The 10530-nt window shown below is 40.8% G+C and overlaps 1 pseudogene; it reads right to left on the bottom strand.

The window, feature by feature from the left end:
• Positions 1-6523: 6523 nt before the first annotated feature.
• On the bottom strand, positions 6524-10438 carry LOC133754453 (histone acetyltransferase KAT2B-like; annotated as a pseudogene).
• Positions 10439-10530: the final 92 nt, after the last annotated feature.

Raw genomic sequence — 10530 nt, 5'->3', positions numbered from 1 at the left:
TGGCCTGGGAAAGCAGTAAGAAGATGGCCCAAGTCCTTGGGCCCCTGCACCTGCGTGGGAGACCTGGATGAAGCTCCTGGCTCCTGGCTTTGCATAGGCTCAGCTCCAGCCATTGCAGCCAATTGGGGAGTGAACCATCAGATGGAAGACCTCTCTCTCTCCCTCTCTCTCTCTCTGCCTCTCTCTGTGTAGCTCTGACTTTCAAATAAATAAATAAATCTTTAAAAAAAAAACAGCATGGTACTGCCATAAAAACTGACACATAGATCACTGGAACAAAAGAGAATCCAGAAATTAATCCATCTACAGACAACTGATTTTTCACAAAAGTGCCCAGACTATACAGTGGAATAAGGATAATCTCTTCCATAAGTGGTGCTGACATAACTGGATGTATGCATGAGAAGCATGAAATTAGATACATACTTCTCACCATATACCAAAAAATCAACTCAGGATGTATTAGAGATCCAAGTTTAATGAAGTTGCTAGAAGAAAGAGAAGGGGAAACACTCCAAGATATTGGTATAGACCATGACTTCTTTTGTATAAGACCCCCAAAACAAGCAACAAAAAAATAAACTAAATAAATAGGATTATATTAAAAGCAGAAGTTTCCACAGAGCAAAGTAAATAATAGAGTGAAAAGACATACAACAGAGTGGGAAAATATTTGTGAACTACCTATTTGACAAAAGATATCCAGAATATACTAGCAACTCAATAAACCAAACAACAACAAAATCCAATCCAGCTAAGAAATGGACAACAGACCTCAAAAGTCCTCAAAAGCACAAATAAAAATGTCAACAAATACATGAAAAAATGCTCAGCATCACTAGCCTTCAAGGAAATGCAAATCAAAACCACAATGAAATATTCCCCCACCCCTGTCAGAATGGTTATTATCCAAAAGACAGAGTAACAAATGCTGCCCAGGATATGTTGTAAAGGGAGCACTTCTACACTGTTCATTGAATGCAAGCTATTGCAGCCACTATAAAAACAGTATTGAGATTTTTTTTAAAAAAACTAAAAATAGACTTGCAAAAATAATCTATCATTCCTATTACTGGATATATATAAAAAGACATGAAGATGTTGTAGCAAAGAGTTACCTGAACCACCATGTTTATGACAGCACTGTCCATAATAACCAAAATATGGAATCAACAAGCATGTTCATTATCAGATGGATGAGATACTGCTGCTCTGGGGCACAACTATCTGGACAGGTTTTGTGTCTGCCTTAGCCCTCCAGTTACTGAGGCCAACTTGGTTCTGGGCAGAAATGGGAAAAATACTGCTCATGTCTTTGATGGGGATGTCACAGCAGGCCTAGAACCTGTCCTCACAGCTGCTGTGCACTTTGTGACTTGATTTGAATCAGACCATGACTGGCGAAAACTACCAACACAGGCACAACTCATGGCTTACCGTGGAAGCAACTTCTCTTCCAAAGCTGAGGCTGCCTTACTGGATAAGCATGGACAGATCCTCTTCCTCTAGAATGACTTCAATTCCAGGGCAGTCCTCATTTCATGCAAATAGACTCAGAACCAGGCTGTCCCCACAAGTCTCCAAACTCCCAGACTGCTTGAGGATGTCTCCAGGCTGAAATTAGGACCACATTTGGCACCGGAAAATTCCTTCCAAAACCTTAGATTAACATTACAAGCAGTAGCTCCACTTTGCAGAAGATTCCTAAGATTGCTCTAACAATGACCTCTGCTAGAGCATTTATGGTATGGGGCATCTCTGTATTCTGACCTTGTGCATAGAATTAGGACTCAACTGTTGGGGAAAGTGAGGCCATGCATTCTCTCACTGTTTCTCAAGCAGAAATTGAAGTCCTCTGGGGCACAGGGGGCTTTTAATTTGACATTGTAAATGGCAGTTGACTGATGGTTTTACTTTTATTGACCTTGGGTGTTGAGCAGCATAGATCCTCTAGGTGGAGCTCTCTGTCCTGAACTTAATGAACCCTCTCCCACACATCCCCGGGATAAGCCTCTGTAATGTGGGGTTGCTTTTGCTTTCTGGAAACTGGCTTCAAAAATTTTTAATACTTGAACTTGGTGACTCAATACATCATACAGCTTTATCTTTTCAGTGGAAAGTGTGTACCTGCTCCCCACTATTCTCAATGGCACCTTTGTTAGAGCCTAGGAGTTTTCTTGGCAACCCTGGTTCCCAGCTCTGTTGAGTGTATGTGCACAAACATTCACACACACACATCCACACACACTGTGGTTTGTGCCACCTCAGCAGTAGTCCACTGGAAGGCTTACAGGAGAACACAGGCTGTAATGGCTGGTGAACCTGCTACAAATGGGAGAGGCAGATGAATGGCAGTGTATGCAGAGGAGCAAGACAAACTGGCAGCTTTGCTTCTTGTCCTACCTGTGTAGGCCTGATTGTGTCCTCAGAGTAACTACTCTGCCCTGTCAGCATCCCCCAGAATTCATGCCTAGGCATGTCTTCCTACATGTCAGGGCAGTCAGTTTATTTTTTAAAAAAGGATTTATTTATTTGAAAGGCAGAGTTACAGAGTGGGAGAGGATTCTAGCATCACAAGTAGTGCCTTAACTTGCTGCAGCACCACACTGGTCCCCACCCAATTCTTTTTTTTTTTTTAAGATTTATTTATTTATTTGAAAGTCAGAGTTACACAGAGAGAGGATATATATATGTGTGTGTGTGTGTGTGTGTGTATGTGAGAGAGAGAGAGAGAGATTTTCCATCTGATGGTTCACTCCCCAGTTGGCTGCAATGGCTGGAGCTGTGTTGATCCAAAGCCAGGAGTCAGGAGCTTCTTCCAGGTCTCCCTCATGGATGCAGGGGGCCAAGGACTTGGGACATCTTCTTACAGCTTTCCCAGGCCATAGCAGAGAGCTGGATCAGAAGTAGAGCATCCAGGTCTCTAACCAGTGCCTATATGGGATGCTGGCACTTCAGGCCAGGGCATTAACCCGCTGAGCCACAGCATTAGTCCCCCCCGTCTCCAATTCTTATCCAGCTCTCTGCACCTGGGAGAGCAGCAGAAGATGACCCAACTACTTGGGACCCTGTTACATATGTGTGAGGCTCAAATGGAGTTCCTTTCTACTGGCTTTGGCTTCATGCAGCCCCAATCATTGTGGTCATTTGAAAAGTGAATCAGTGGATGAAAGATCTCTGTATCTCTCTTTCTCTCCCTCTCCCTGTCATTCTGCTCTTCAAATAAAAAAAAATTAAACTGTAGGTTGATAATCTGTTCTCTGTCCTTGTTTTTCTACATGCTGCATTACTTCCCCCAACTGCAGTGGGCAACCTCAGACATTTTAGGAGGGGCAACAATGCCTTGGACAACTCTGTATCACTTCCTCCTGATCTCTAGGCCTAGAAGAGCGTGTTCTGATTGCAAATGTTGGGAAGTCAGCTGTTCAGAATCTGGGTGGATGATGAAAAATGGCTTTATTTATCTTGAAGGGGCCTCACTTTCCTTGCTCCCCAGGCCCGGGGAGGTCATTCAAGCTGAGTGTCAATGCAGTCTCTTCTCCATCTGTGGGAAGGCCTTCTAAACTTGAGCTGTAGGATTCTCATCACAATTTGGAGACAGTTAATTTATTGTAATCAGTTATTTAAGTCATCTTTAATTCCTCCAAATATCTCGCTTCTGAGTTCAGTGTCATGGGCAGGAGCTAAGCACACAAAGCACTCTCTGGTCCCCTCTGCTCTTCCCTCAAAATTAAGGTTCTAAGAACCCACTGGAGAACATCACATGTGACGGCAAGATATACTTGCTTGGTGATGATGTTTTTCATCTCCATTCCTTGTTTCTTATCAGATTATTTCCTAGAAATAGAATGTCTTAGTCTCTCTAAGCTAAGTCTCATGTTTAGTTTTAGCAATATGAATATATTTAGCACATTTAGTCTTCATAGTGACATAATTTTTATGAAACTCTTTTTTTAGCTTTTTAAAATATAATTTAAAACTATTTTGTACCAGTACAATATATTAATTCTACAAATGTAAAATTTTATCAGCTGTTAAAACATTTGTAAAACTATACATTCTACTTCAGCTTTATTGCACAATATCTATAAGAAAATATTAATTTTAAATTAGAAAAGATAAAAATGTTTTCAGTATAGAAAAGAATCTCATTTTAAAGACAATACTCTATAAGAATGTCTACCAAGAAAATAACAAACTTTCACAGGATACCAAGCTGGACAGATGCATTGGCAGATCTGATACAAAGCACTATTAAAACCAGTCCAAAATAACTTAATCCAAACTGTATCATCATTTTTCATAGAAATCTAGACACAACTGAAGGTAGTTTTTTATATTAAAAAAGATGAGGGGCCGGGGCTGTGGCACAGTGGGATTAACACCCTGGCCTGAAGCACCGGCATCCCATATGGGTGCCAGTTCTAGTCCCGACTGCTCCTCTTCCAAACCAGTTCTCTGCTATGGCCTGGGAAAGCAGTAGAAGATGGCCCAAGCCCTTGGGCCCCTGCACCCACATGGGAAACCCAGAAGAATCTCCTGGCTCCTGACTCCTGGCTTCAGATGGACACAGCTCCGGCCATTGCAGCCTTCTGGGGAGTGAACTAACAGACAGAAGACCTCTCTCTCTCTCTGCTTCTCCTCTCTGTGTAACTCTGACTTTCAAATAAATAAATAAATCTTTAAAAAAATTGAGGCATTTTTCCATGTGAGCATTCTGAATATCTCATTTGTATCAAAAACAACACTTTTTTTTTTTTTTACGTCTAGACTTCATTTTTCTCTACATGGTATTTGATAGTACACGTGACTTTTATAATCAGAATTTTTTTAAAGCAAATATTATTTCATTTTGAAGGCATTTAGATTCCCATTTTTCAGTTAGATCTGTTTCCTGAATGTGTTCCTATTTGCTCATTAGCTATGAAGCAGGAAGTCTTTCAGCCTCTGTTTAATTTTCATCAAAGATGGCTTGTGAAAAGACGCATTGGTGATCTGGAAGGCATTCTTACACCGAAGCCTACATCAACAAAGACTCCTGTTTAAAAAAACAACACTTTTAATTTAACTTAATAGCCATTTGTAGGGTTTTTTTTCTTCACAGACTATCACTGGCAATGGTTTTTAATGACTATTGCTGATCATTTAAATTTATTTATGCTGATAGAAAAATTAAGATAAATACACTTTTTAAGCTCCATCCTTTACATAAACCAGTTAATAAATTTGCATCATAACAATTAGTGTAGAGACTATCAGGATGGCCTTTATTTCTATGATTGTATATTAGTTGATTTTCCCAGATTTGGGATAGCAGAAGTCCCACTTTTCTTTGTAGCATAATTAGAAAATAAATTGATGATAGGTTAATAAGATTGGCTGTATAGTGTAGTTTAGTGAGATGTTACCTTAGACCTATATAGCAATATAGGTATTAAAATACTGACAGAAAATCTTGGTTGGAATTTAGTTCACCACTGACAACAAACAAAATTGAGAGATAAAAAATAAAAAATCCTCATGTATACTTTATAAATGGTGTTCTGTATACCAAAGAAATAAATCTTTATTTTAGAAAAGGATTCACCATATTGATATATGTGTAAACTATAAATCTTTTCCTATTAAAATGCGTGGATTAAATCTTAAGTGTTTTCAAGTTTATGCCTTTGTGGCCTGGGAAATTACCTTTTGGTACTTATGGCTTGCATAAGCAAAGTCAAATATATATCAAACTTTTATGTAGAGAAAAGAATTATTAAAATAATGGTTATGAACTCACAAGTTTGTTGTAGGTAGACAGAATTATCAAAACTCCAGACATAGAACATTTGACATAGAACATTTTTATTTTATGGAATAGATTTTAATCCATTTAGTACTATTAATGTAAATTTTCTATGGGATGTCCATTAGACAACCATAACAAGATGAATGGCCAAGGGTTTTCTCAAAACCTGTGTATGAGGAAATTGAACATATGAGGAAATTGCTTATAAAATGTTACATTATTTAAATTTTTTCTTAGAAATCAAAGCAGTTGCTTTTGCAAAGCTGCATTTTTCAGAACTGTTCAAAATATCTCATTTAAATGAGTGTTTTAAAAAATATATATAAGGTCTACAATGAGACTTCAAATGTATTTCACCTTTTATGGGTTTTTAAAAATCAGGTATCCTTTCTTTAAAGTTCTTCAGAATAAAAAATAAAAATAAATTCTCACATTCCATTAGAAAAATGTGGAAACATTCATGGTCTGAAATTTTCTAGACTCCCCAAATCTCCAGAAGATGTGCAATTTCCTCATATACAGGAATTATTTATATATATATATATATGTATATATATATGTTCTATGTCAATTTATATATATATATAAAGTTAAAATGAGGTTTTTTGTTTCTTTTTCAAAAGTGCTAATTATTACATGTCTCTTCAACACATTTTGTCCAATTCTTTGTCCAACTTAACCACCTTGCATTAGGCACACTGCTTGAATTTCTAAGAAGCAGAGGGGGAAACATCACTTGTCAATTAATCCAGCTTCCTTAATTTTACTGAAGAAGAATTTCTCTACAATATTGGCACATTTGCAGTGTTCACTCTCAGGGGGGTTGTACTCTTTAGAATTGGAAAAGACTCACTCTAAGTCTGCAATGAATAATTTCTTAGATATGTGGTACCAATTCTTGAGGCATTCACTCATGGTTTTCAGATCCATGGGAAACCTTATAACTTCATAATATCCCAGAGCTTCTGTTCTCTTCACCAGTTCCATGAAGGGCCAAGTGCTTTGATGGCTCTTCACCTGCTGAAGGATGTTCTTCAGCATGCTGTAAAGCTGGTCAGGGTTTTTGGGTTCCTTACTTTTATCCTTTCCACTTGGTTTCCAGCCTGTCTCTCTAATTCCAGGAATGCTTTCTATAGGAATTTGCCAAACTCTATCTTTAAAACATGAAAGTCCAGGGTAAACTTTCTGAACCTGGGCCTGCTTTCTATCAGCTTTTTTTAAAAAAATATTTTTATTTATTTATTTGAGAGGTAGAGTTACAGACAGTGAGAGGGAGAAACAGAGAGAAAGGTCTTCCGTCCATTGGTTCACTCTGCAATGGCTGCGACAGTCAGAGCTGTGCCAATCCAAAGCCAGGAGCCAGGTGTTTCTTCCCAGTGTCTCATGTGGGTGCAGGGGCCCAAGCACTTGGGCCATCTTTTACTGCTTTCCCAGGCCACAACAGAGAGCTGTATTGGAAGAGGACTAGAACCAGCACCCATATGGAATGCCGGTGCTGCAGGTAGAGAATTAACCTACTGCACCATAGTGCCAGCCCCATCTATCGGTTCTTAAATTATCTCTTTCTGCTTTTTAATTATGACAGAAAATTCTGCATATGGTATCTGAGAATTTAGCTCACATTCCATTAAAGTGGCTCCTTCCTAATCCTTAATATAGCCAACATGTTTGGCTTTAGGTATTTTAATTTCTTTGGAGAAACCGTATTTCTTAAAGTACCCAACTGCATATTCATTCGCATATGTGAAGAAGTTCAGGATGTAATGTTTTATATGATATTTTTTCAAATGATTCATCACATGTATTCCATAATCCTTGACTTGTTCATTTGAAGTTACAGCACAGAAAACAATCTCTGTGAATCCTTTGGGTTGGGAACATATGGAAACATATACCACCAATAACATGGCCATCTTTAATTCAAGTGAGGGTTTTGTGTTTCGGATCACAGACAAGTCACATGATATACTCTTTTGGCATTCGGGGCAGCTGATGGAAGAACACATTCTGCAGGCCTATCAGCCACATCAGGATCCTCTTGTTTGATTTTTGGTTCAGGGAATTGCCAACCAGGTGAAATTCAATCCTGTCCCTGTGCTCTTCCAGCCTTGCTGCCTCATCCCTGGCTGAATGGGCTGACAGAAAATTGGTCTCTGGTCCAAGCATTGCTACAGGGTCCATGATGGTGGACATCACCTCATGGATTAACTCCATCAGAATATCCCCCATTACTCAGGGTTTCTTGGCCTCCTCCAGAACATAAGAGTCATTCATTTTCCTCTTTTCTCCTGGGTTTGCCTCTAGCCCAGAAGAAGCTTTGCAGGCAGGACTGCTACTCCTGATCCCAGGGAAATGAGTGAGGATCAGAGTTTGTTTCGCAAGAAGCAGTTTGTCTTTTTCCTGTCTTGCTTGTTCCAGGAGTTGTTTCCTCATAACAGTGAAGACTGAGCAAAGCAATATTCTCCCAAACACGTGGGTGGTTTCATACTGAGGTAGACTGTCATAGAACTGTGGGACATTGTGGTAACACAGCCACCTTGTGTAGTTCTCTTCATATCCAGAAATATCAACATTGGGAAATCACAGTCTTCATTGAGATGGTGCCTCAAATGCCAATTGTTGATGTGGTTTAGGAACATTTTTGCCAACTCAACTATTGTTTGTCTTTCTTTTGATGGCAGGTGACTAACTTTATATTGTACAAAGGTATTCATAGCCTGTTCAATACTAGGCTTTTCAAATGAGGGTTTCTTCTCCAAGGAGCCTTCAACCACAGGCTTTCCTCTTTGTAAAATAAACTGTCTCAGGAGCTTAAATAGGTAGAAATAACCTTGCATGGTATCCGCATCTTTCTCCTTCTGGACACAAGTAAAGAGATGCTCCATATCCAACACTATTCTCAGGAATCTGTTCATTTCTTCCTCTGACACATTCTCCAGGTGAGAAAAATGAGCAGCTAGGGCATGGCTACCACCCTGACAGGATTCCATTAGACTGACGATTATTTGCTGCAGATGGGCTCTGAGGGGAGTGGGAGAGGGGTTGGGGTTTTTCCAGCCTGCTGTGGTCCAGCCTCGGAAGGTCCAGGAGATCCTGAAGGAGGGGAGGCATTAGCAAAGAAAGGAAATGAAGGGATGAGGTTTAGGTGGCAAGGGAAGGCATCATTTTGCCGTTCCTTCTTCTAGCTTTATCTTATACTCTTTTTACATGTACTTTTGATTAAGCCTTCTTTGTCCCAAGTCTCTCTTCTTTCTGGGAAAGAACACATCACAAGTGATCATCTATGCGTAACTTTCTCTATTAATCTTGTTTTGTTTCGTTTTCCTTTCATGGCCTCATCATAAGCTTTCCACTAATTTTTTCTCTATTCATAGTGGGTATGTTAGCTATATGAAACTTGCTTAACTTATCTAAAGGTGTTAGACAAAATGTCTAAGATTTTATATGTTAATAGATTTATTTTAAAGGGTTAAAACTGTATAGAGAAAGTTCTAATGATTATATCCTATTTTTCTAAAGGTAAACCACACCTCCAACAACTGTGTTTTTTATAAAACCTACTTCATTGCTTAATGTAAGTGTTCTTTGTTCCTTTGTTCTACATTTCCAAGCAGGGGCATAAGGTCTTAACCTTTGTAAGAATAAGGTCTTAACCTTTGTAAGAATAGTAGTGCTTGTTCATCCTTCCATTTGCTGTAATATTAACTACGTACCTCCCAATCTCATCATATACTCCTGTGTAAGGCAAAGGGGAGGTCTGTGGGAACAAGCACCTGCATGCTCTTTCTGTTCTATTTTCTCATAAAACTCATTACTCATGTTTCTAATAATATTTTACTCTATACAAATTTTAGGGGATTCTCCTCATTTCTCCAGTCACCTCCTGTAACTCATTTTTTTTTACAAGAAACAACAATTTTGCCTAGATTGATATCCATTATTCTCACACTCAAACCCAATGATTACATCATTATTAAGCCTAATAAAAACAACAGAGAAGATGGCTTCAATTCAGTCAGGGGCTTCCTGCTTTGCTGAGTTCTGCCTCCCGCAGCTGTGACTTGGTCATACAGCATGGGTGACATCGCCTCCGCCACCAGCCATTACATTTACAGGACTCCTCAGCCTTGCAGGAGGAGTACACTCCAAGCTTCTCCAGTTTCTTCGCCCGCGGAGCGGAATGCAGCTGTGCCTTTTTCTGGGCGATCTGAGCCGAGCCACGGCCTTCCGGTTCTTGGGCCGTGCCCGCCGCAGCCACAGCTGTAGCCGGACCTCAGGAGCCCGAGCCAGCGGCGGGGGCACCCGAGGAGCCCTACGGCGGCGCGGGCGGCGGCGCAGGGGCCTGCGGGAACAGCGGCCCGGGTCTGGCCCCGCCAGCCTCGGACAAGCCGCCCTCCTGCACGACAGAAGGTGCCGAGTGTCAGGCGCCGCCGCCAGGGTCTCCCGCTCGGGTTCTGGTCGTCAGGAGAGCGAGACCCTCCCCGCACGCCCGGCCGCCCCTTCGCCCACCCTTCTCCCTTCCTCCGTCCTCCGGAGCGCTGCCCGCCCGGCTCGCCCTGGCCTTGGCCCGCGCGCTGGTGGCGGTGCTGTTCCCCCAGGAGGGAGGGAACTAGCGGCTCCAATGCCAAGGCCGCTGTCGCCGCACATGCCCTCCCTCGGCTCTCCTTCCCCAGGCTCGAAATTCTTTTAACATGTTGAGCGCTCTATAATTCTGAGACATTGAGAGTTTTTATTCCTGA

Source organism: Lepus europaeus, unplaced genomic scaffold (assembly GCF_033115175.1).
Source record: "Lepus europaeus isolate LE1 unplaced genomic scaffold, mLepTim1.pri SCAFFOLD_106, whole genome shotgun sequence".
In the NCBI taxonomy this organism is placed as follows: Eukaryota; Metazoa; Chordata; class Mammalia; order Lagomorpha; family Leporidae; genus Lepus; species Lepus europaeus.
This window is presented reverse-complemented; position numbering and strand designations above follow the sequence as displayed.